This window comes from Lepidochelys kempii, chromosome 20 (assembly GCF_965140265.1).
Source record: "Lepidochelys kempii isolate rLepKem1 chromosome 20, rLepKem1.hap2, whole genome shotgun sequence".
Classification (NCBI taxonomy): Eukaryota; Metazoa; Chordata; order Testudines; family Cheloniidae; genus Lepidochelys; species Lepidochelys kempii.
Window position 1 is genome coordinate 3,080,160 of NC_133275.1, and position 17,791 is coordinate 3,097,950.

The 17,791-nt window shown below is 61.4% G+C and overlaps 1 protein-coding gene across 2 annotated transcripts in view; it reads right to left on the reverse strand.

The window, feature by feature from the left end:
- The window catches only part of TAC3 (tachykinin precursor 3), a 35,239-nt gene extending 22,536 nt beyond the window's left edge, over positions 1-12,703 (reverse strand). The window contains exon 1 of one of the 2 annotated variants that reach the window (XM_073318467.1): positions 12,558-12,703. The gene's annotated coding sequence lies outside the window, so the exon portion shown is untranslated. Of the gene's footprint in view, positions 1-9,609; positions 9,653-12,557 lie in introns of those variants that run through there. The other variant, XM_073318469.1, reaches the window with a different exon arrangement.
- Between the last annotated feature and the right edge of the window lie 5,088 nt (positions 12,704-17,791).

The following is a 17,791-nucleotide window of genomic DNA, read 5'->3' on the forward strand; positions in this document are numbered from 1 at the left end:
TTCTCGGTACAGGAACCCCTTCTCCCACAGGAACCTCTCCTGGCAGCCTCTCCTCATGGTCCGTACCACCCTGAGGTCGGCCAGGTCCCTGAGCTTCCGCAAGGAGGGGTCTTTCCTCAACTCGGCCTGGAACTCAGCAGCTGGGGCAGGGACGGGGCCCGGTTCCCTCTCGCTGGCCAGGTCTGAGGCCTCCGCCTCTCTGAGCCGTGCCCCTCGGCCCTCCCTCCCCACCAGGGTAGGGTCCTGCGCCTCCGGTGTGATACCCTCCCCGAGGTCAGGGCGCAGTGCCCCTCGCCGGCTCTGGCTACGCGTCACAACCAGGGCGGCCTGGGGCTTGCTTGGCCAGTCCTCTAGGTCTCCCCCCATCAAAACTTCAGTGGGCAAATGGTGGTGTACCCCCACATCCTTGGGGCCCTCCTTGGCCCCCCATTTCAGGTGTACCCTTGCCACGGGCACCTTAAATGGGGTCCCGCCCACCCCTGTCAGGGTCAGATAGGTGTTGGGCACCACCCGATCTGGGGCCACCACCTCGGGCCGGGCCAGCGTCACCTCCGCGCCCGTATCCCAGTATCCATTGACCTTCCTCCCATCCACCTCCAGGGGAACAAGGCACTCTCTCCGGAGGGACAGCCCCGCGCCCACCCTGTAAACTGAGCACCCTGAGTCCAGAGCCCCCAGCCCTCTGGTGGAGCTGGCCTGGGGTACTCTTCCCTCCTGAGCAGGTGGTAAACTGGCAGCCCCCCTTTCCTGGGTCGTCTGCCCCTCGTCCAGCTGGGTCCCTACCCAGTTAACCCTGGGTAGGTTGGGTCTGCTCAGTCTGTCCCTGAGCCCGGGGCACTGGGACCGTACGTGGCCTCTCTGGCCACAGTGATAGCAGCTCAGGTCACGTTGGTCCCCTCGAGCAGGTCGGAGGGGCCCGACGCCAGGCGTTCCCCTTGGGAGGGGGTTCTCCCTATTTCCCCGCTGGGAGGCCCCCTGGTGACTCTCTCTCTGCATCGGGGGGGGCCTGTTCTTTTGGGGCTCCTCCCGGCTACCCCCTGACCGACTGTTCACAAACTCGTCGGCCAGCTGCCCTGCGTGCTGGGGGTTCTCGAGCTTTTTGTCCACTAACCACAGCCTCAGGTCGGACGGGCACTGTTCATACAGCTGCTCCAGTACGATTAGGTCCAGCAGGTCCTCTTTAGCTCGGGCCCCAGCTGTCCACTTGCGGACATACCCCTGCATCCGGTTGACCAGTTGTAGGTAGGTGACCTCAGGCGTTTTACGCTGACTCCGGAACCTTCTCCGGTACATCTCGGGCGTCAGCCCAAACTCCCGGAGCAGGGCCTGTTTGAACAGTTCATAGTCCCCTGCCTCCGCCCCTGTCATTCGGCTGTACACCTCCACGGCTTTGGGGTCCAGTAAGGGGGTGAGAAACTGGAGCCTGTCTGCAGGGTCAACCCTGTGCAGCTCACAGGCATTCTCAAAGGCCGTCAGGAAGCTATCCATGTCCTCCCCCTCCTTCCGCTGGGCCAGGAAGCACTTATCAAAGCTCCTTGCAGTCTTGGGTCCCCCCGCACTCACCGCAGCCGGGGCCCCACTGCTCCTCAGCCTGGCCAGCTCCAGTTCATGCTGCCTTTGTTTCTCCTTCTCCTGACGTTCCCTCTCCTTCTCCTCCTGCTCATGTTGACGTTGTTTCTCCTTCTCCTCCTGCTCATGTTGACGTTGTTTCTCCTTCTCCTCCTGCTCATGTTGACGTTGTTTCTCCTTCTCCTCCTGCTCATGTTGACGTTGTTTCTCCTCATGTTGACGTTGTTTTTCATGATCCTCCAGCTCCCTCATTTTCATCTCCCTCTCCCATTCCAGCCGCCTCCGCTCCAGGGATGGGGAGCTCCGCTGGGAGGATCCCCTGCTGGGTGCCGGGGTCAGGGTGCCCTCGGTATTCGCTGGGCTTCCCCCAACCCCTCCCCCGGACATAGGTAGGAAGGGTCTCGGGATGTCCTCAGCAGCAGTCTGACCCCTCCCAGCCCGGTCAGGCCCCAGGGCCCACGCTGCGTCCCCCGGGCAGCTTCCCTCAGGGACAGGGATCGGGTCATCCAAGCGATCCCTCTCCTCCAGCTGGGCAATCAGCTGTTCCTTGGTGGACCTCCCGATGCGCAGCCCCCTCTGCCTGCACAGCTCCACCAGGTCGCTCTTCAGGCGTTTAGCGTACATCTCCCTGCTGGCCACTCGCAGGCCGGGCAGCTTCCCACGGTTTCCAGGAAAAGCCCCTCGTGTGCCCGTCCTTCTTGAGGTCACCGACTCTTTGCCAGGGTCGAGCTGCAGACTCCTCCGCCCCTGGGACCGCTCGCTGCAATCCCCTGGGGGACCCTGTTACTGCAAAAGTCTTTCTCTCTGGTCACACATTCCCAGGGGTTAACCGCCCCCCGAAACCGTCTCTCTCTGAATCTTCAGCACGCCTGGTCCCCGTCAATTCCCCTTCGTTTTACTGCTCCCCAGTCACTTACTGCAGGAAGCGCCGTTCACGGGGTGCAGTACATCCCACCGCTGCCACCAGTTGTCACGGAGTGTGGGGGAGTCCAGGCCCTGCACCCCTCTTCCTGGGATCCACTGAGACTCTCAGCCAGCCAGTAAAACAGAAGGTTTATTGGACAACAGGAACAGTCCCAAACCGAGCTTGTGGGTACAACCAGGACCCCTCAATCACGTCCTTCTGGGGGAGCAGGGAGCTTAGACCCCAGCCCTGGGGTTCCCTGTGTTCCTCCACCCAGCCCAAAACTGAAAACTAAACCCACCCAGCAGGTTCCCTGCTGCAGCCTCTGTTCACATTCCTGGGCGGAGGTGTCACCTCCCCCTCCCCCTCCTGGCTCAGGTGACAGGCTCTCAGGTCTCCCCTCCCCAGGGCACATTCCCAGGTCAACACTCCCCCCTCCCTGCTGAGTCACATCGTCACACTGTGACAGGAGGCAGGGAACTCGCGGGCCCTCCGTGGGCACCTGGGCCGGGCTCTGGTGGGAGCAGGGGATGCAGTAAGATCTGGGTCGTCAGTAAGGTCCATTCCGCCCTGTTCTGGTCCCTGGAGTATTTATATGTGAGAAGCAGGAGTATGGTCTAGTGGGAAGGGCAGGGCCTCTCCCAGCCGGTCTGTTTGGCCTTTGAGCTCTTCAAGGCAGGGGCTGTGTGCGTGGGAAGCCCACGGGTCTGATCTGGGCTGGGGGCCTGCAGAGGCTGCTGCAAAATCACAAACCGGGGTGCTTTACAAACAGCTCTTTGACCAAGCTCCCTTGACACCAGGTGTTTTCTCCAATCCCCTCCCAGCTGCCCAGCCCCGAGCTAGTCACGGGCAACGAGACCCGCGCCCCCACCACGGACGCACCATTTGAGACGTGCGCCCCGTCCAGCCCCATTGTGCATTGACTCATCTCTGCAGCTGAGCCCGGAGCCAGCCCCGGCCTCCCTCAATGCAGGTCAAAGCGGAGCTTCTTTCCCGAGCAAGACTCGCCGTTCGGACTCCACACCCCCGTGGGAGCGAGCGAACCCCTGGTGCCCTGGGCTGGACGTAACACCAACAGGGCGCAGGGGAGCTTGACAGATCAAGGTCTGGCTTCTCCGCTGCACTGAGCCTAGTCGCTCCGCGGCCTTTGATGTTCACCGGCGGACATGGTGACCCGGACCCCCAGAGCGCCTAGGCTGGCAGAGGAGAAAGGGGCCGAGAGGTGGCTTGGTGGGGAGAGAAGGTTTAAGTCTTTTATCAGCTGGAGTTTGATCCTCTGCAGAGCGGCCTCTGCAAGCACAAGTCTGCAGCTACGTTCTCTGCAGAGCGCAGGGATTGAACCTCTGATGAGGTTCAATAAGGATAAGTGCAGGGTCCTGCACTTAGGACGGAAGAACCCAATGCACAGCTACAGACTAGGGACCGAATGGCTAGGCAGCAGTTCTGCGGAAAAGGACCTAGGGGTGACAGTGGATGAGAAGCTGGATATGAGTCAGCAGTGTGCCCTTGTTGCCAAGAAGGCCAATGGCATTTTGGGCTGTATAAGTAGGGGCATAGCGAGCAGATCGAGGGACGTGATCGTTCCCCTCTATTCGACATTGGTGAGGCCTCATCTGGAGTACTGTGTCCAGTTTTGGGCCCCACACTTCAAGAAGGATGTGGATAAATTGGAGAGAGTCCAGCGAAGGGCAACAAAAATGATTAGGGGACTGGAACACATGAGTTATGAGGAGAGGCTGAGGGAGCTGGGATTGTTTAGCCTGCAGAAGAGAAGAATGAGGGGGGATTTGATAGCTGCTTTCAACTACCTGAAAGGGGGTTCCAAAGAGGATGGCTCTAGACTGTTCTCAATGGTAGCAGATGACAGAACGAGGAGTAATGGTCTTAAGTTGCAGTGGGGGAGATTTAGGTTGGATATTAGGAAAAACTTTTTTACTAGGAGGGTGGTGAAACACTGGAATGCGTTACCTAGGGAGGTGGTAGAATCTCCTTCCTTAGAGGTTTTTAAGGTCAGGCTTGACAAAGCCCTGGCTGGGATGATTTAACTGGGAATTGGTCCTGCTTTGAGCAGGGGGTTGGACTAGATGACCTTCTGGGGTCCCTTCCAACCCTGATATTCTATGATTCTATGATAGACGCGACCTAGGATGTTTTCTACAGCAGCTGTCGGTCGTGGCCGCTGCAAGATTACCAGCCCCTCGGATCAGTTCTCCAGGGTTTGGACCAGCAACGTCCCGCTTAGCCCGTCACTGCCTGAGATTCGTCCGAAGATTTCCCACCCCCCCTTCCCCACCTCGGCCGCTTTTGCTTTCTCACCTGTTCTCGCCCGCTCCCATCTGGGGCTCATGACTTCACAGTGACATTTCCGTGCGATGACTCGGCTCATCTCTCCAGGGGTTACGGCTGAGCAATAGGAAGGAGTCACCTGGCCACCCCCGGCTGGGCCTCACCTGGGCCCCGGGGGGCTCGCGCGGGGGGGGAAGCTGTGTCACATCAGCAACCTGTCTCAGCACAGGAGGAGCGACCTCAGGGGCGAAAGTGTCATCAGAAGTCCATGCGCCCCGCCCCCCTGCTCCCCGGTCAATGTGGCTGGGGATCCCTATGGAGCCGTGGTAAGGGGGGCACACACGTCCCTGTGGGGTATCTCTGGGCATCTCAGCCATGGGCACCAGGCAGGGATGGGAGAGCTCCCGACGGCTGCAGGGAGCGGCGGTGATGGAGCGTCTTGTTCCCCAGCCCAGGGGGCGGCGCATGGCTGGAGCGGGGGGCCCCCTTTCTGGTGGGACGTCCAGCCAAAGCTCTGGCTGCCGGAAGGCGGCTGAAGGCGGCTCTTTGGCTCGTGCTGTGAGTCCCCTCCATGGGGCGGCGTCGGCCAAGACAGCAGCTGTCTCGCCCAGTCCATTCGCAGCCTGGTCACGCGGGCCTGTTCCCCGCAGCAAGCCAGCAGGCAGTGTGGCCTGGCAGATAGAGCACTGGGCTAGGACTCAGCAGACCCAGTTCTAGCTGCGACTCTGCCCCTGGCCTGGTGGGTGACCTTTGGCAAGGCAGGGCCCCTCTATGCCTCAGTTTCCCTATCCATAAAATGGGGATAACGCTACTTCCTTTGTGGAAGCCGACTGACAGAAAGAGTAGGTTATTGTATTCCACAAGGCAGCTGGTCCCCCGCTTTAATAGACGTGGAAGGCCCCGCGCCCTGCTTTAAAGAGGCACTACCCTCAGCTTGCAGACCCAGCAGCATGTCCGCCCGGAAAGCTCAGGGGTCTCATCCCATCAGCTCCTCTCAGAACCATCCCGTCCCCTTGCCAGCAGCCGCTCGGCGTCCAGCGAGGCCGGGATCCTGGCTCTGCAAGGCAGCCAGGCAGGAGCGGCCTGGAAATGCGGCTGGGGGAAAGTGTAATTTCCCCGGTGCCTGGGCGGCAAGGAGCAGACGTCCACCCCGTTCCAGCGCAAAGGGCGGATCGGCTCCCTCCAGATCAGGGTGGCGAGTTGGATGCCAGTTTCCCCGGCGAGGCCCCGCTTTGCTTTCCCCGGTGCTACCTCTCCCAGCAGGAGGGCGGCCCCATCGCAGCTCCGGGCCGGGCAGTTCTTGCCTTGAGCCCCGTCCCGGCTAGCGACTCCCCGGGGGGCCTTCAGCAAGGCCCTTCGGGTCGCCAGGCCTCAGTGTCCTCCATCTGTAAAATGGGAAGCGTATGGAGACCGGAAGCGTCTCTGGCTATGTCTGTGCAGCGCCCGGGCCAACGGGGCTCAGGTCTCAGCTGTGTCTTCCAGGGAATATCAAATAAGTAGCAACAAACCCCAGCTTACGTTCTCTCCCGCCAGCCTGGCTGTCCCTAGCTCTGCCTCCTCATTCTGATCAGACCCCCGCTTACATCCCAGCTGTGCGCAGCTGGGGGGCTACACCCTGTGGGGTGCTACAGGGAAGACAGGGGTCCCAGATCCAGCCAGCCTGCTGTCGAGAGAATGAGCCAGGGTACGGTGGGACAAGCTAGGAAGCCCAGGCTCAGTCCACGCGGCTCTTAGGCTCGCTGTCCATTTGCGCACCCGGCTGGCTGGGGCCTGGCCGCCAGCTGCTTGGCATCAAACTTCGGCCAGCTTGGAGCCGCTTCGCTTCCGAATGCCGCCGGGGAACTGGCGCAGCTGGCCGAGCGGGGAGAGCCGATTAGAGAGCGAGCCAGTCGTGGGGGGCCCTGCTGGCTTCCCCCAGCCCAGGCAGGGATCTACAGGCCCTTTTTAGCAGGAGGGAGGTGTCTGCTTCCCTGCACCGAGCTGAAAAGAGAGAGGTCAGAGGGGCAGCAGGGTGGGGGACAATGAATATTCCATGAGCAGCTGAGTTAAACTGCTAAAAAGCAATGAACTCGGGACCGGATGGGACGTCTCTCTCTCTCCCACGGGCCACGTGTGTGCCCGGCGCACAATAAAATCCAGCAATAAACCCAACGCAGAACTGAAGCCTGGCCCCCGCCCCCACCCTCAGGTCTGTTAAAATGGCAGCCCCGGGGTTCCTGCATCCCAGCTCCCAAAGGACAAAGCGCTAATGCAAAGAGGGCGCACACAGCCCACGGGCTGGGTCTGGCCCGGGGAGGGTTCTTCGCGGCCCACGGGGCACGGGCAGGTTTTGTAGAATTTCCTCCTTGGTTGGAAAAGAAAAAGTTCATTTCGGGCCCCTCCCAGGGCTGCTTAATTTACAGCTGGCTCCAGGCGTGAGAGTGACTGTGGTCAAAAAAGAACTAGAGAAGTTCATGGAAGCTAGGTCCATCAGTGGCTATTAGCCAGGATGGGCAGGGAAGATGTCCCTAGCCTCTGTTTGCCAGCAGCTGGGAATGGGCGACAGGGGATGGATCACCCGATAATTGCCCTGTTCTGTTCATTCCCTCTGGGGCACCTGGCAGTGACCACTGTCAGAAGACAGGACACTGGGCTGGGTGGACCAGTGGCCTGACCCCATATGGCCATTCTTAGGTGCCCAAAGCTTCCCGCTGAGTGATTAGGAACGGGTCTGAACATGATCACGATGAACCCGTTCAGTTACTACGTACAGACCCTATTTAGCGCTTGCTCTTTGAGCTCGGCAGGGGAGGGCGAAGGGAAATGGAGACCTACGTTCTCCCCCCAGCCCAAGAACAAAAGTTTGATGCTCCAGCTCAAAATGCCAAAATTTGATTCCCTGCAGCGCAGCAGAGCCCGGGGAGAGCTGCCGCGACTGAGAGCTGCAAACCCTTAATTACCGGGCCCGAAATTAATTGGGCTCGGTCGTCAGCATCCCTCCCTCCAGCCGCCTGAGCTCCAAACCCGTCACGCGGCCGCAATTGCATCTGACAGTCTGAGCAGGTTTCAATTAGGTTGCGAGCGGCTCGGGGTGTCTGGCTGGCTGGGGAGGAGCCGTAATCAAAAGAGATGAAGGCGCACTGCGAGCTGGGGAGATGGAAGAGCCATTTCCCGGCACGGCATTTATGGCTTTCGAGCCATTTTGCTCCTTTGTGAAAGAGTCACGCAGGGCAGGAGGCTTTGCGCTCTCAGCCTCGGCTGTCTGCTCTTCACAAAGCTCTCGCCAGCCAGCAGTTAGCAAGCGGGACTTGACTGGCGCAGCTGGCAGGGGAGGGAGCCGGGGGCCCCGAGCTGGGTACGTGACTCACCAGAGCAGGCACTAAAATCCAAGCAGGGGAGATGGAGGGGCAGAGAACCTGGGTGCCCGCGGGCGTGGGCGCCTGGCCGCCCTGCCCCATGGCAAAGGTCAGTCTGGGTGCTGATTGAAGCACAGCAGAGAGGTCACTGTCAGAGATGGGCCGCGGGTCTATAGCTGTCGGGAAACCGGGGCATGGGCCGTCAGGCCTAATGGGCGGAGCAGGAGTCAGAGGGGCTCTGAGCAGCCAGTCAGAGGGGCTCTGCAGACCCTTCCAGCGAGGCAGGCGGGGCGATCCATCAGCTGTAGGCTGTCAGGAGACAGTGGGGTTCATTCTGGGGGGATAATTCCTGGGGTTCTCTCCAGCCCTGCCACAGGATCGAAGAAGCGGAAGGAAACAGACTCCTGCCGCGAGGGAGGCAGGGGGCCCAGCAGCCCGGGACACAGTCAATTAGCGCGTTAGCATCAACGAGAAGGAGCCAGAGTTAAATACCGAGAACTGGGTTCGCCTCCCCCTTTTTCTCTTTAATTAGTCCCATTACAGCTCCTGCTGGCTGCGAAGCCACCAGGGAGTTCAAAGGGATAAAGAGCGCCAGGTGGAGGAGGGGAAGAGATTTTTGTCTCCACATGAGAAGGAACCGTAGCCCTCTTTCAGCTGGGGTGCCCACAGCGTGTTACAAGCACTAAACAGCCCTCATTTCTGGTACCCTGGAGAGGGGTCAGCCTCGTTTACATACAGGGAAACTGAGGCACGTTTTTAAAAAAAATTATGCAGCTGAAAGGTGCATGGGGGGTGGATTTTAGACGGACTGTAATTATCCCTGGTGGAATTTAATCAGGCATTCGGGGGCCTTGGGCAAAGCACCAGGGTAGGCTGAGGCCAGTTATGCAGCCTGGGTTTATGTGCAGCTAAAAGCCAGCGCATTCAGCGATGCATTGCCTGCCCCGACTCAGAGGAGAGCCCGCTCCCGTGAGTCACCCAAGCAGCCCTGCAGCCCAGCACCCTCTATCTCTGCACCGGGGCGACAGGGTGCTCTCCTCTAGCACCCCCCCCCACAGAGCACCTTGAATGGCGGCTATTGTGCCCCTTTTAGGAGATGGGCAAATGGGGAGGCAGAGAAGGGAAGAGGATCAGCCCAAGAATCAATGGGCAGGGGGCTGGGAATAGAGCCCTGGAGTCCTGGCTTCTAAGTGCTGGATCTAACCAGCTTCTTGAGAACCCCACAGGGGAAGCTGCCCCCATAAACCTGGCCTTCAGCTTCATTTTTAAAGGGCCAATGTTTGCGGAGGAAAAGAGAAGGAGCTGGGGGAGGAGAGGCAGGACAAGGGGAGGAGCCAGACACTGCCCAGCCAGCAGCTCTGCTGAATTCCTGGTGTTTGGGGAATTCAGGCACCTGGACCTGGCAGGATGGCAGATTATCCCCCTTTTACAGATGGGGAAACTGAGGCACTGAGGCAAATGGACTTGACCAAGGGCACGCAGTGAATCTGTGGCAGAAGCAGAAATGGAACCCACCTCCTGCAATGCTCAGCTCTGTCTCCGTGGCCCGTTTGCTGCCTCAGCCGAGGCAGGAAGCCCAGTTAGCGCCGGACTGAGACCCAGCGGGCTCATTCTGTGAAGGATACAACTAACAGCTTTGGACAGGACTCCAATTCAGCCCATGGCTCAAAGGCTCCGTTTCCCAGGCCCCCCCCAGGCTCCCCCTTTCCCGCTTCTCCAAGTCCCGTGCTGCAAGGTGCGTGCTCCCAGCCAGCGTCTGGGCTGCACTGTGGCCCCGTTTTCAGCCACGTGCAGCGCCCTCCCCCGGAGCCGCCTCTCTGGCACCGGGGGAAGGTGGATTTAATGTGTTACTAAAATAAGCACCAGGTTTGCAAATATAGCTCCCTTTCCAGAGTGTTTACAGACTGTCTGCTGCTGCAGCACCCCACACGCTGTCTTGGAGATTAATCAGAGAATATCAGGGTTGGAAGGGCCCTCAGGAGGTCATCTAGTGCAACCCCCTGCTCAAAGCAGGACCAATCCCCAGTTTTTGACCCAGATCCCTAAATGGCCCCCTCAAAGATTGAACTCACGACCCTGGGTTCAGCAGGCCAATGCTCAAACCACTGAGCTATCCCTCCCACAGATTAGTGCTCTGAGGTGGGGGGGAAGCAGGAGGGTGGGGACAAGGAAACTCCAGCACTGGCCGAAGGAAGCCAGCTACCCTGAGCTCTTGGCAGATGCTTTTCGCCATCACAATCCCTGGCAAGAGCTCATCCTACAGGGGTGTTCTATGGACTTTACGCCCATCACCACAGCATCTGGGCAGCTCCCGATCAGCGATTTATACTGCAGGGGCACCTAGGAGCCCTACCCATAAACACAGTGCAGAGCAGAGCACGCCCCAGAGAGCTTCCAGTGAATCCATCAACCCCCCCATGAGGCAGGGAAGGCGTGCGATCACTGCTTTAGATGGGGAAACTGAGGCACAGAGCAATTCTGGGGTCAGATTTCCCCCCTCAGGCATGCCACTCCCATTTACGCACCAAGATTAAACAGTCCTGGTCTGATGTGACCCACCAGGCCCCTTGGTCGATGCTCTCAGCTAAAGTCAGGTCCCCACCTCCCCGTGCCTCAGTTTCTCCATCTGTAGCCTGGGGAGAACGCTACCGTCCTCCCTTGCCAAGTGCTCTGAGATATGTTTGCTGCCCTGCTCCCCGCCCCAGTGAGGCTGGGCAGGGCCCCTTCTTCACACCCTCCCTTCGCCCAGGATGCATCTATATCTTTACCCCCTCGCTCCCCTTCCAGCGGCCCGTGAAACCAATTGGGTGGGGCTCAGCCGAGCCGCCCCCTCTGCAGCTGTTGATGGCAGATCTCAGCTCTCCCCCGAGGGGCTCGGCTCGAAAGGGGAGACCCTCACCCCAGGGGTGGGCCTGCTGGCTCCGGGGCAGAGGGACAATGTGGGGGGAGGGGGGAGGAAGCAGGGGTGTGCCCCCCGAAAATTCTGTGCCCTTGCAAAGCCCCTAAGAGCCACTGGACTTAGCACCAGGGGAGGACCAAGCTGCCCCCATGCCAGCATGGGTGCGGATCTGGCTGTTCTTTGGTCCACACCGGGAGCCGGAGAACAGAGACGCCCGGCCTCTCCCCACCGTGCCGGGCAGGGGGTTTCTTGCTGTCAGGGGCAGGGTGGGGGCCGTTTGAGAAGCCGGAGCTGAGGTGGAAGCGCTCGGTAACCGAGCCTCGCCAGCAGCTGGCTGCAATCTCCCAGAAATTGCTTTGGCAAAAGACCCGGCACTTCACTGGGAAAGCGCCAGCATTTCGGGGCCCTTCTCAGCAGCGTGGAGATGAGATTTCTGCCGACAATCAGGCTGCGGGAAATGAGAAAGAGAAGGGAGAGGCGAGGTCGTGGCCTCGAGTGATACAGACAGTGGGGACGGCAGCAACTCAGGGAGCCGACTGCAGGACGGTTTCACCCTGCCGGGCACAGCGGTGAGGGGTGGGGGTAAGGTGGGCAACAGTACCTGTCGCTAACCAGCTGTCGATCATCTTCCACCAGCTACTGTTTGGAGGGCCCAGGCCGGCACACAGAGCGACGGGCTGGGGAGAGAGGCGGGCTAGCCGTGTGGCTAAGGCACCAGACAGAGAACGGCTGGGTTCTAATCCTGACTCTGCCATGGGCACCCTGGCCAAAATCACTTTCCGTGTCCTGCTCCGCTTTAGCCCTCAGGGTTAGCCTGTGGAACTCATTGCCACAAGATCAATGAACTCAGAATCCCAAAGCTGGGGCTCCTGCTGGCATGACCTTTGCTGTGGGGCTGGAACAGTGCAGGGGCGGGGGGAAATGTTTTCAGACTCAGACTGGGAGAACACATCCGGAGGGGGATTATGGGAAGAAAGGCCCAAACCCCTTCCCCACTCCCCAGATTCCAGGGGTGCCATCCCATAATCCTCTGGGGTGGTTGATGGCAGAAGCCGCGCGCCACATCCGGCCAAGGACGGCGCCCGACGGCGGGAGCTGGGTGCGCGGGGACGGGGACGACCTTGACGCATCGCCAGCCCAGGGCCTCCGCCACTCAGATCCGCCGTGTTAGCCGGAGGGGCCAGCAAAGAATTAATTAGCTCTCCCGAGCCGTTAGCAGCTCCTCATTAGCGTCTCCGGCCTTCGCAACACCTCCTGGAGTGGGTCAATCTGACCAGCCGGCCACGTTTTCCTGTCACGGTTCCCCCCCGGCGCCGGCTGGGGAGCGGAAGACGCCCCCCCCCCCATCTTTTCGCACCAGTGCGAGTGGCGGCTCTTGAGAATGCCAGAGGAGTTCGCACGTTCGCACCTTCCCGGCCTGGTGACATTTCCCCACACAAAGAGCCGCCCGCGGAAAAACACCGAGACAAATGATGATTCCCCGCCCTGCTGCTCACCCAGTCATTTGCTCTCCAGAGCGATGAGCTTTCCCCTCCCGCCAGGCCACGGCAAGGGAATGACTCACCAGCCCCCTCCACCGGGGTCTGCCATTGCTCGCTGCGTGTCCACTGAAGCCTCACGGCATCCCACGGCCGGCGCTCCTCGACCGGAGCAGCCGAGCTCCTTCCAGCGAGTGCAGGGACTCGCCCCAGTGGCTGGGTCTCGCTCATCCGCTCCCCGGCCGGATCAAGAGGGATTCGAACCCACGCCCGCTCGCGCACAAAGCATGGCTCCGGATTTCTCAGGGCCTGGCAGATCAGTGTCCCCCTTTGGAGCAGGAACGGGCGGCCCGGCCCCAGGGATTCTGTCAGCGCGGTTTATTTCCTGACAAGCCGTCCAAACGCCCCGCTTCCTCGAACGGGGACGGCCACAGATTTCACACCAAGAGCGGCCTCGGATCAGAGACCCTGTCCCCAGAAGCCGCTGCCTGGCCTCAGTCTCTCTCCGGAGCCCGGCACACAAACTGACCGCGTCACGCTGGGCCGAGGGACCCCTTCCTGCAGCATTTCCCCGCAGAGCCGTGCGTCTATTTCAATTCAGCCACCAGTGACCTTCCCGTTGCAAGCCACTAGCTCCGCTGGGCATAACTCCCTCCCCCCACACACCACCATTGTATGGAGGGGGAAACTGAGGCAGGGGGCTTTTGGGATGAGATTTCCCCTCCTCCAGGTGACCAGCTGAATTCAAGGGGGACAGCACAGTTAGAGAAGGAGCCCCGCTACAGGGGCTAGAACCCAGGTCTCCCGACACCCTCGCCGGGCCCAGGGATTTTTAGAGCCCCCGCATACCAGCTCATCCAGATACCCACAGCCCTGGCAGTGCCAGGCTGGCAGGGAACGGGGCCTGGGACACGAGCAGTAACAGCTTTCTGCCCTGCAGTAGCGACTGCCAGTGGGCCTAGAAGAGCAGGGAAAAGCCAAGCGGGACCCAGGCAGCGCAGGAGGGGCTAACATGGGTCTTTGCAGCCCCCCCAGCCCCGGTAGGACAGGAAAGGCAGATCTGGGGGACGCTGTCCTTTGAGCAATCATGCGACTGGCATGTCGTGCTATTAGCAGACACACGCCCCCATACGCCAACCACAATAGACACCCCCCCTCCCCACCGAGGCCCTGCTGGATAAGGCTGCTCTGGGGTGGAAGTGAACTCCCCCCCCCCCCCGGTGCACCAGCCCCGCTCCCAGCATGGGGGGCCCAGGGGCCATAGGAAGCTGAGAGGGAGCCCAAAGGTGGGGAGAGGATAAACGGGTCTTCAAGCTGGGACGGGAGAACGGACAAATCACCCCAAACGGCTTTTCCTTGCGGCCCCTGAAGGGGGGGGGGGTCGTGACGCTAACAGCCTGTTACAAAGCTCGTCGTCCCAGAGGCCCCCCCCCCCGGCAGCATGACCCAGTGTTACAGTGCCCTGCCTCAGTTTCCCCACCACGTTCTTCAGCCTTTGCCTGCCATCACAGTGGGCGGGGCCTCCCCCCACGCCACGTTAAGCCTTCAGCCGAGGCCCTTCACCCCAGTCCCATGATGTCCAAACAAACGTGCCAGAGGCCCCACTGGGCTCCACCTTCAGCCCCCTTCCTTGGACCCTGGCTCCCGGCAGAACCAGCAGGCCAGGCCACCGATCAGCCAGGCCAGGCCAGGGCTTCAGCCACCTGGCTCAGGGCCAGCCCCCAGGAACAGTCTGTCCGCTCCCCTCTGCAGCCGCTTCCCAGCTGTCCCCCCCCGCCCCCCCGCCTTAAATCCTGCACCTTGCACAGGTGTAGCGAATTGGCCCTCAAAGGGCCAGGCTGGGGGGAATATGCCACCGGCTCACCGCCCAGCCTCGTTGCAGCGCCCAGGCTCTCGCTGGCTCGTTGCGCAGAGGGAAGCCGGTGCCGCTCGAGGTCATTTTCTTCGGGGGCCAGGCACAGGGATTGCCAAGGCGCCAGCCTGCCCGTGGGTGGCTGATCGCGCCAGGACGTCGGCGCGGCAAAATCCAGCGGCGCCGGAGGGGATCGTGCCCCCCCCCGGCGTTTCCATCCCGTGAGGAATTTCGACGTCTCCTTTCGACGGGGAACGAAACCACATCGTGACGTTGCAGAAGGGACGTTCCCTGCACGGGCCCACCCTGGCACCCCACAAGGGGGGGGGTGCTGTCACGTTTCCCTCTTGAGTTGGGGAGGGACAGATTTGCCCTATTGGCTCCCTGCTCCTCTCCCAAACGTGCCGGGCAGGCAGAGGACACGAAGGCAACATACGAGGGGCCACCCCATCATCAGTTCCGCAGGGGACACCCCCACGTATCCCGCTCCCCCCCAGCCTCAGCTGCTCTGCAGTCCAGAGAGACGCCCCCCCCCACATACAGCTCCAGCCTGATTGGGTGCCAGGGGCATGGCCAAGCCGGCTCCCCGGCCCTGCGTTTCAGGCGGAAGCTGGCTCCAGGCAGGGCACAACTCGGGGGGAGCCTGGTGCTGTTCATGGGGGTGGGGGGACCCTCGCTGGCAAGGACCCCTGTGCCCCGCTGCCCGGCTCCCCCATTGGTTGGCCCTGCCGCAGCGGGCAGGTACCAGCGCCAGGGATCCAGCTGCTGGCCTGTAATTACAGAGACTAATTACTCTGGCATTTGCATCTGCACGGGGCTTTGGCTCGGGGGGCGAGGGGAGGGAAGGGGGTGCAGCTGTGCCAGAGCCGCGGGCAGAACTCCAGGTCCTGGCTTGGAAGCCGGGCGCCGGAGCCGCCCTGGGGCCCGTCACCCAGGCTGCAGCGGCCCCTGCTGGTCAGTGAGGGCGTGTGGGGCGCTCTGGCAACAACCTCGCACCGCTGCTGGGACACGACAGGGGGGCCCGGATGGCACGGGAGGGACCAGGCGCCTTTGTTAGCGCAGGGCCGGAGACCCTGACCACCTAGGGGAACCGCCTCTACCCCCAAGATCCCCCACCCGTGGGAGACAGCACCGCCCAATGCCCCCTCCTCCTTCCCAGTGTCGGGCAACGCAGCTCCCCAGCCTGGCCCCAGGACCCAGGCGGCGTGGGGAGGTTGCAGCCAGAGCCACCCGCGGCTGTGGTTTGGACCAGGGCTTTTCAGTCCAAGGTCTCGGGGCTGGAAGATCTGGCACATGCCACCTGCAATGCCCCTTACCAGGCTGGCACCCAGCCCGCCCCTGCACCCAGCAGGGCAGCCACCTGCAGAGGGCTGAAGTCTGGCTGTCGGCGCCGGGTGCTGCGGTGACAGAGGGACCCCCGAGGGAGGGAACCGCCCGGTGAGAGGGGAGCCTGGTGCTGTGGCCCCCACATTCCCATGGGCCGGGGGGGGTCTCTCCTGGTGGAACTGATGCTGGCACGGGGGTGGCGGAGACAGGGCCTGTAACGAAGTGGGACTGTTCTTAATGTTTCCTCTGAATAGTGTGGGGGTGCCTCAGTTTCCCCGAGGCAGTTCTTAAGTCTCTAGGGGGTGGGATAAGGGGGTATGATCGTTGCAGAGCCCTAGAGGGCAGGTGTGTGCAGGGGTCTGGACACAGAGAATGGCCGACACCCTGTTTCCTGGCCACTGATGGCCTGGGCCCTTCCCCCCCTGCAAGGTGAGAGCTAAAGGGTTGGAGAACAAAGGAATGGTGAGAACAAGGAATCTGACCGGGAAAGAGACAAAGCCCACAGGAGGGGGGCTGGAGGGAGTTTCAGTTTGGGGGGTGGCTGGGGACAAGGAGTGAAGTGCAGACGTGGTTGTCTGGCTCACTGTCCCCCCAAAATGGACCCAGCTGAGGGGTCCTGTTCTCTGCACCTACAAGCTCTGTGTTAGACCGTGTTCCTGTCGTCTAATAAACCTTCTGGTTTCCTGGCTGGCTGAGAGTCCCGTCTGACTGCGGAGTTGGGGGGCAGGACCCTCTGGCTGCCCCAGGACCCCACCTGAGCGGACTCGCTGTGGGAAGCGCAGGGAGGGGCAGAGGAGGCTGAATGCTCCGAGGTCAGACCCAGGAAGGTGGAGCCGGGTGAGCTGTGTGTCCTGCCTGGCTTCGTAGGGAGCCGTCCCAGAGCATCGCCCGGGGACCCCGAGACAGGGCCGTTCACCACCCAGGAGAGGCAGGCAGAGAACCAAGGGAAGAGGAAGGACTGAAGGAGAGGCTGAGCGGGCACAAAAGCTGCTGCCCCCCGTCCCGCCTAGCCCCACGGCACTCGGTCCTGCACTTGCCCATAGGCTGGTGCTCGACGCGCCGGGGACTCAGCCCTGCCATGCTGGAGCCAGGACCCTCCCCGCGCCCACCCTGAGAAACCCGCCCTCGAATTATCTCCGCTGGTGGCTGCAGCGTCCCCCCGCCCTAGCCCTCACAACCCATCCACACGTTGTCACCTAACTCGGCCTGAGAGCCCAGCGGCCCCCGGCACCCCCCAGCCCCAGCTCGCGAACCACGTGACCAACCATGGGCCTGGTTCTCTGGGACTCCGGGCCTGAGGCCGGGCAGGGATATGGGGCAGGGGGAGGCTTGTATAGGATATGGGGGGACACCAGACATCTGGCTTCAAGTCCCAGCTGCACTACTGCCCTGTGGCGAGACGGTGGCCACTTCCTGCCCCACTCCATGCCTCAGTTTCCCCTCCCACCCCTTCCCTATGAAGCTCCTATGTGCTTTGAGACTAGGGCCCTGTACAGCACCTGGCGCAGCATGACCCACGTCTCCTAAACACTACTGTAATAATCAGAGCTAGAAAACGCCTCGAATGCAGCCTTCCCCGCAGAGACGCCCCACGCTCAACCTCCCCGGCTGGATGGGACCAGCTACAGCTGGGTAAACCAAGCCCCTCAGTAGTTGTGATAGGGACACACTGGCCATCATGGGATGATCACTCACCCTTTGGGGCCTTCTCTGCTGGTTGCAAGACCCAGGGGTGCCTGTGCCCCCCAGACCCCACACATCAAAATCTCACAGCACCGTGCAAAGTTTCATTCCCTCCCCCAACATGGTAGGATGATCATCCCTGGTATGCAGAGGGGGAAACTGAGGCAGAGAGTGGATGAGATTTGATCAAAGAGTCTCTGTTCCCAAGTCTCCCCCCTCAGAACCACTAACCCCCCCTCCCCTCACTCCTCTCCTAGACCTGGGAATAGAACCCAGGAGTTCTGGCCCCCAGCCCCATCCCTGCGCTAACCCACTAGACCCCTGCACCCAGAGCCAGGAATGAAACCCGAGCTCCCGGCCTGACGAGCCCCCAGCTCCTAAGTGGGGTGTCTACGCCCCACGGCACAGCTTGAGATGGGGTGGCAGAGAAGAGCCAGCAGCTGGGATGGTGCCGGGGCC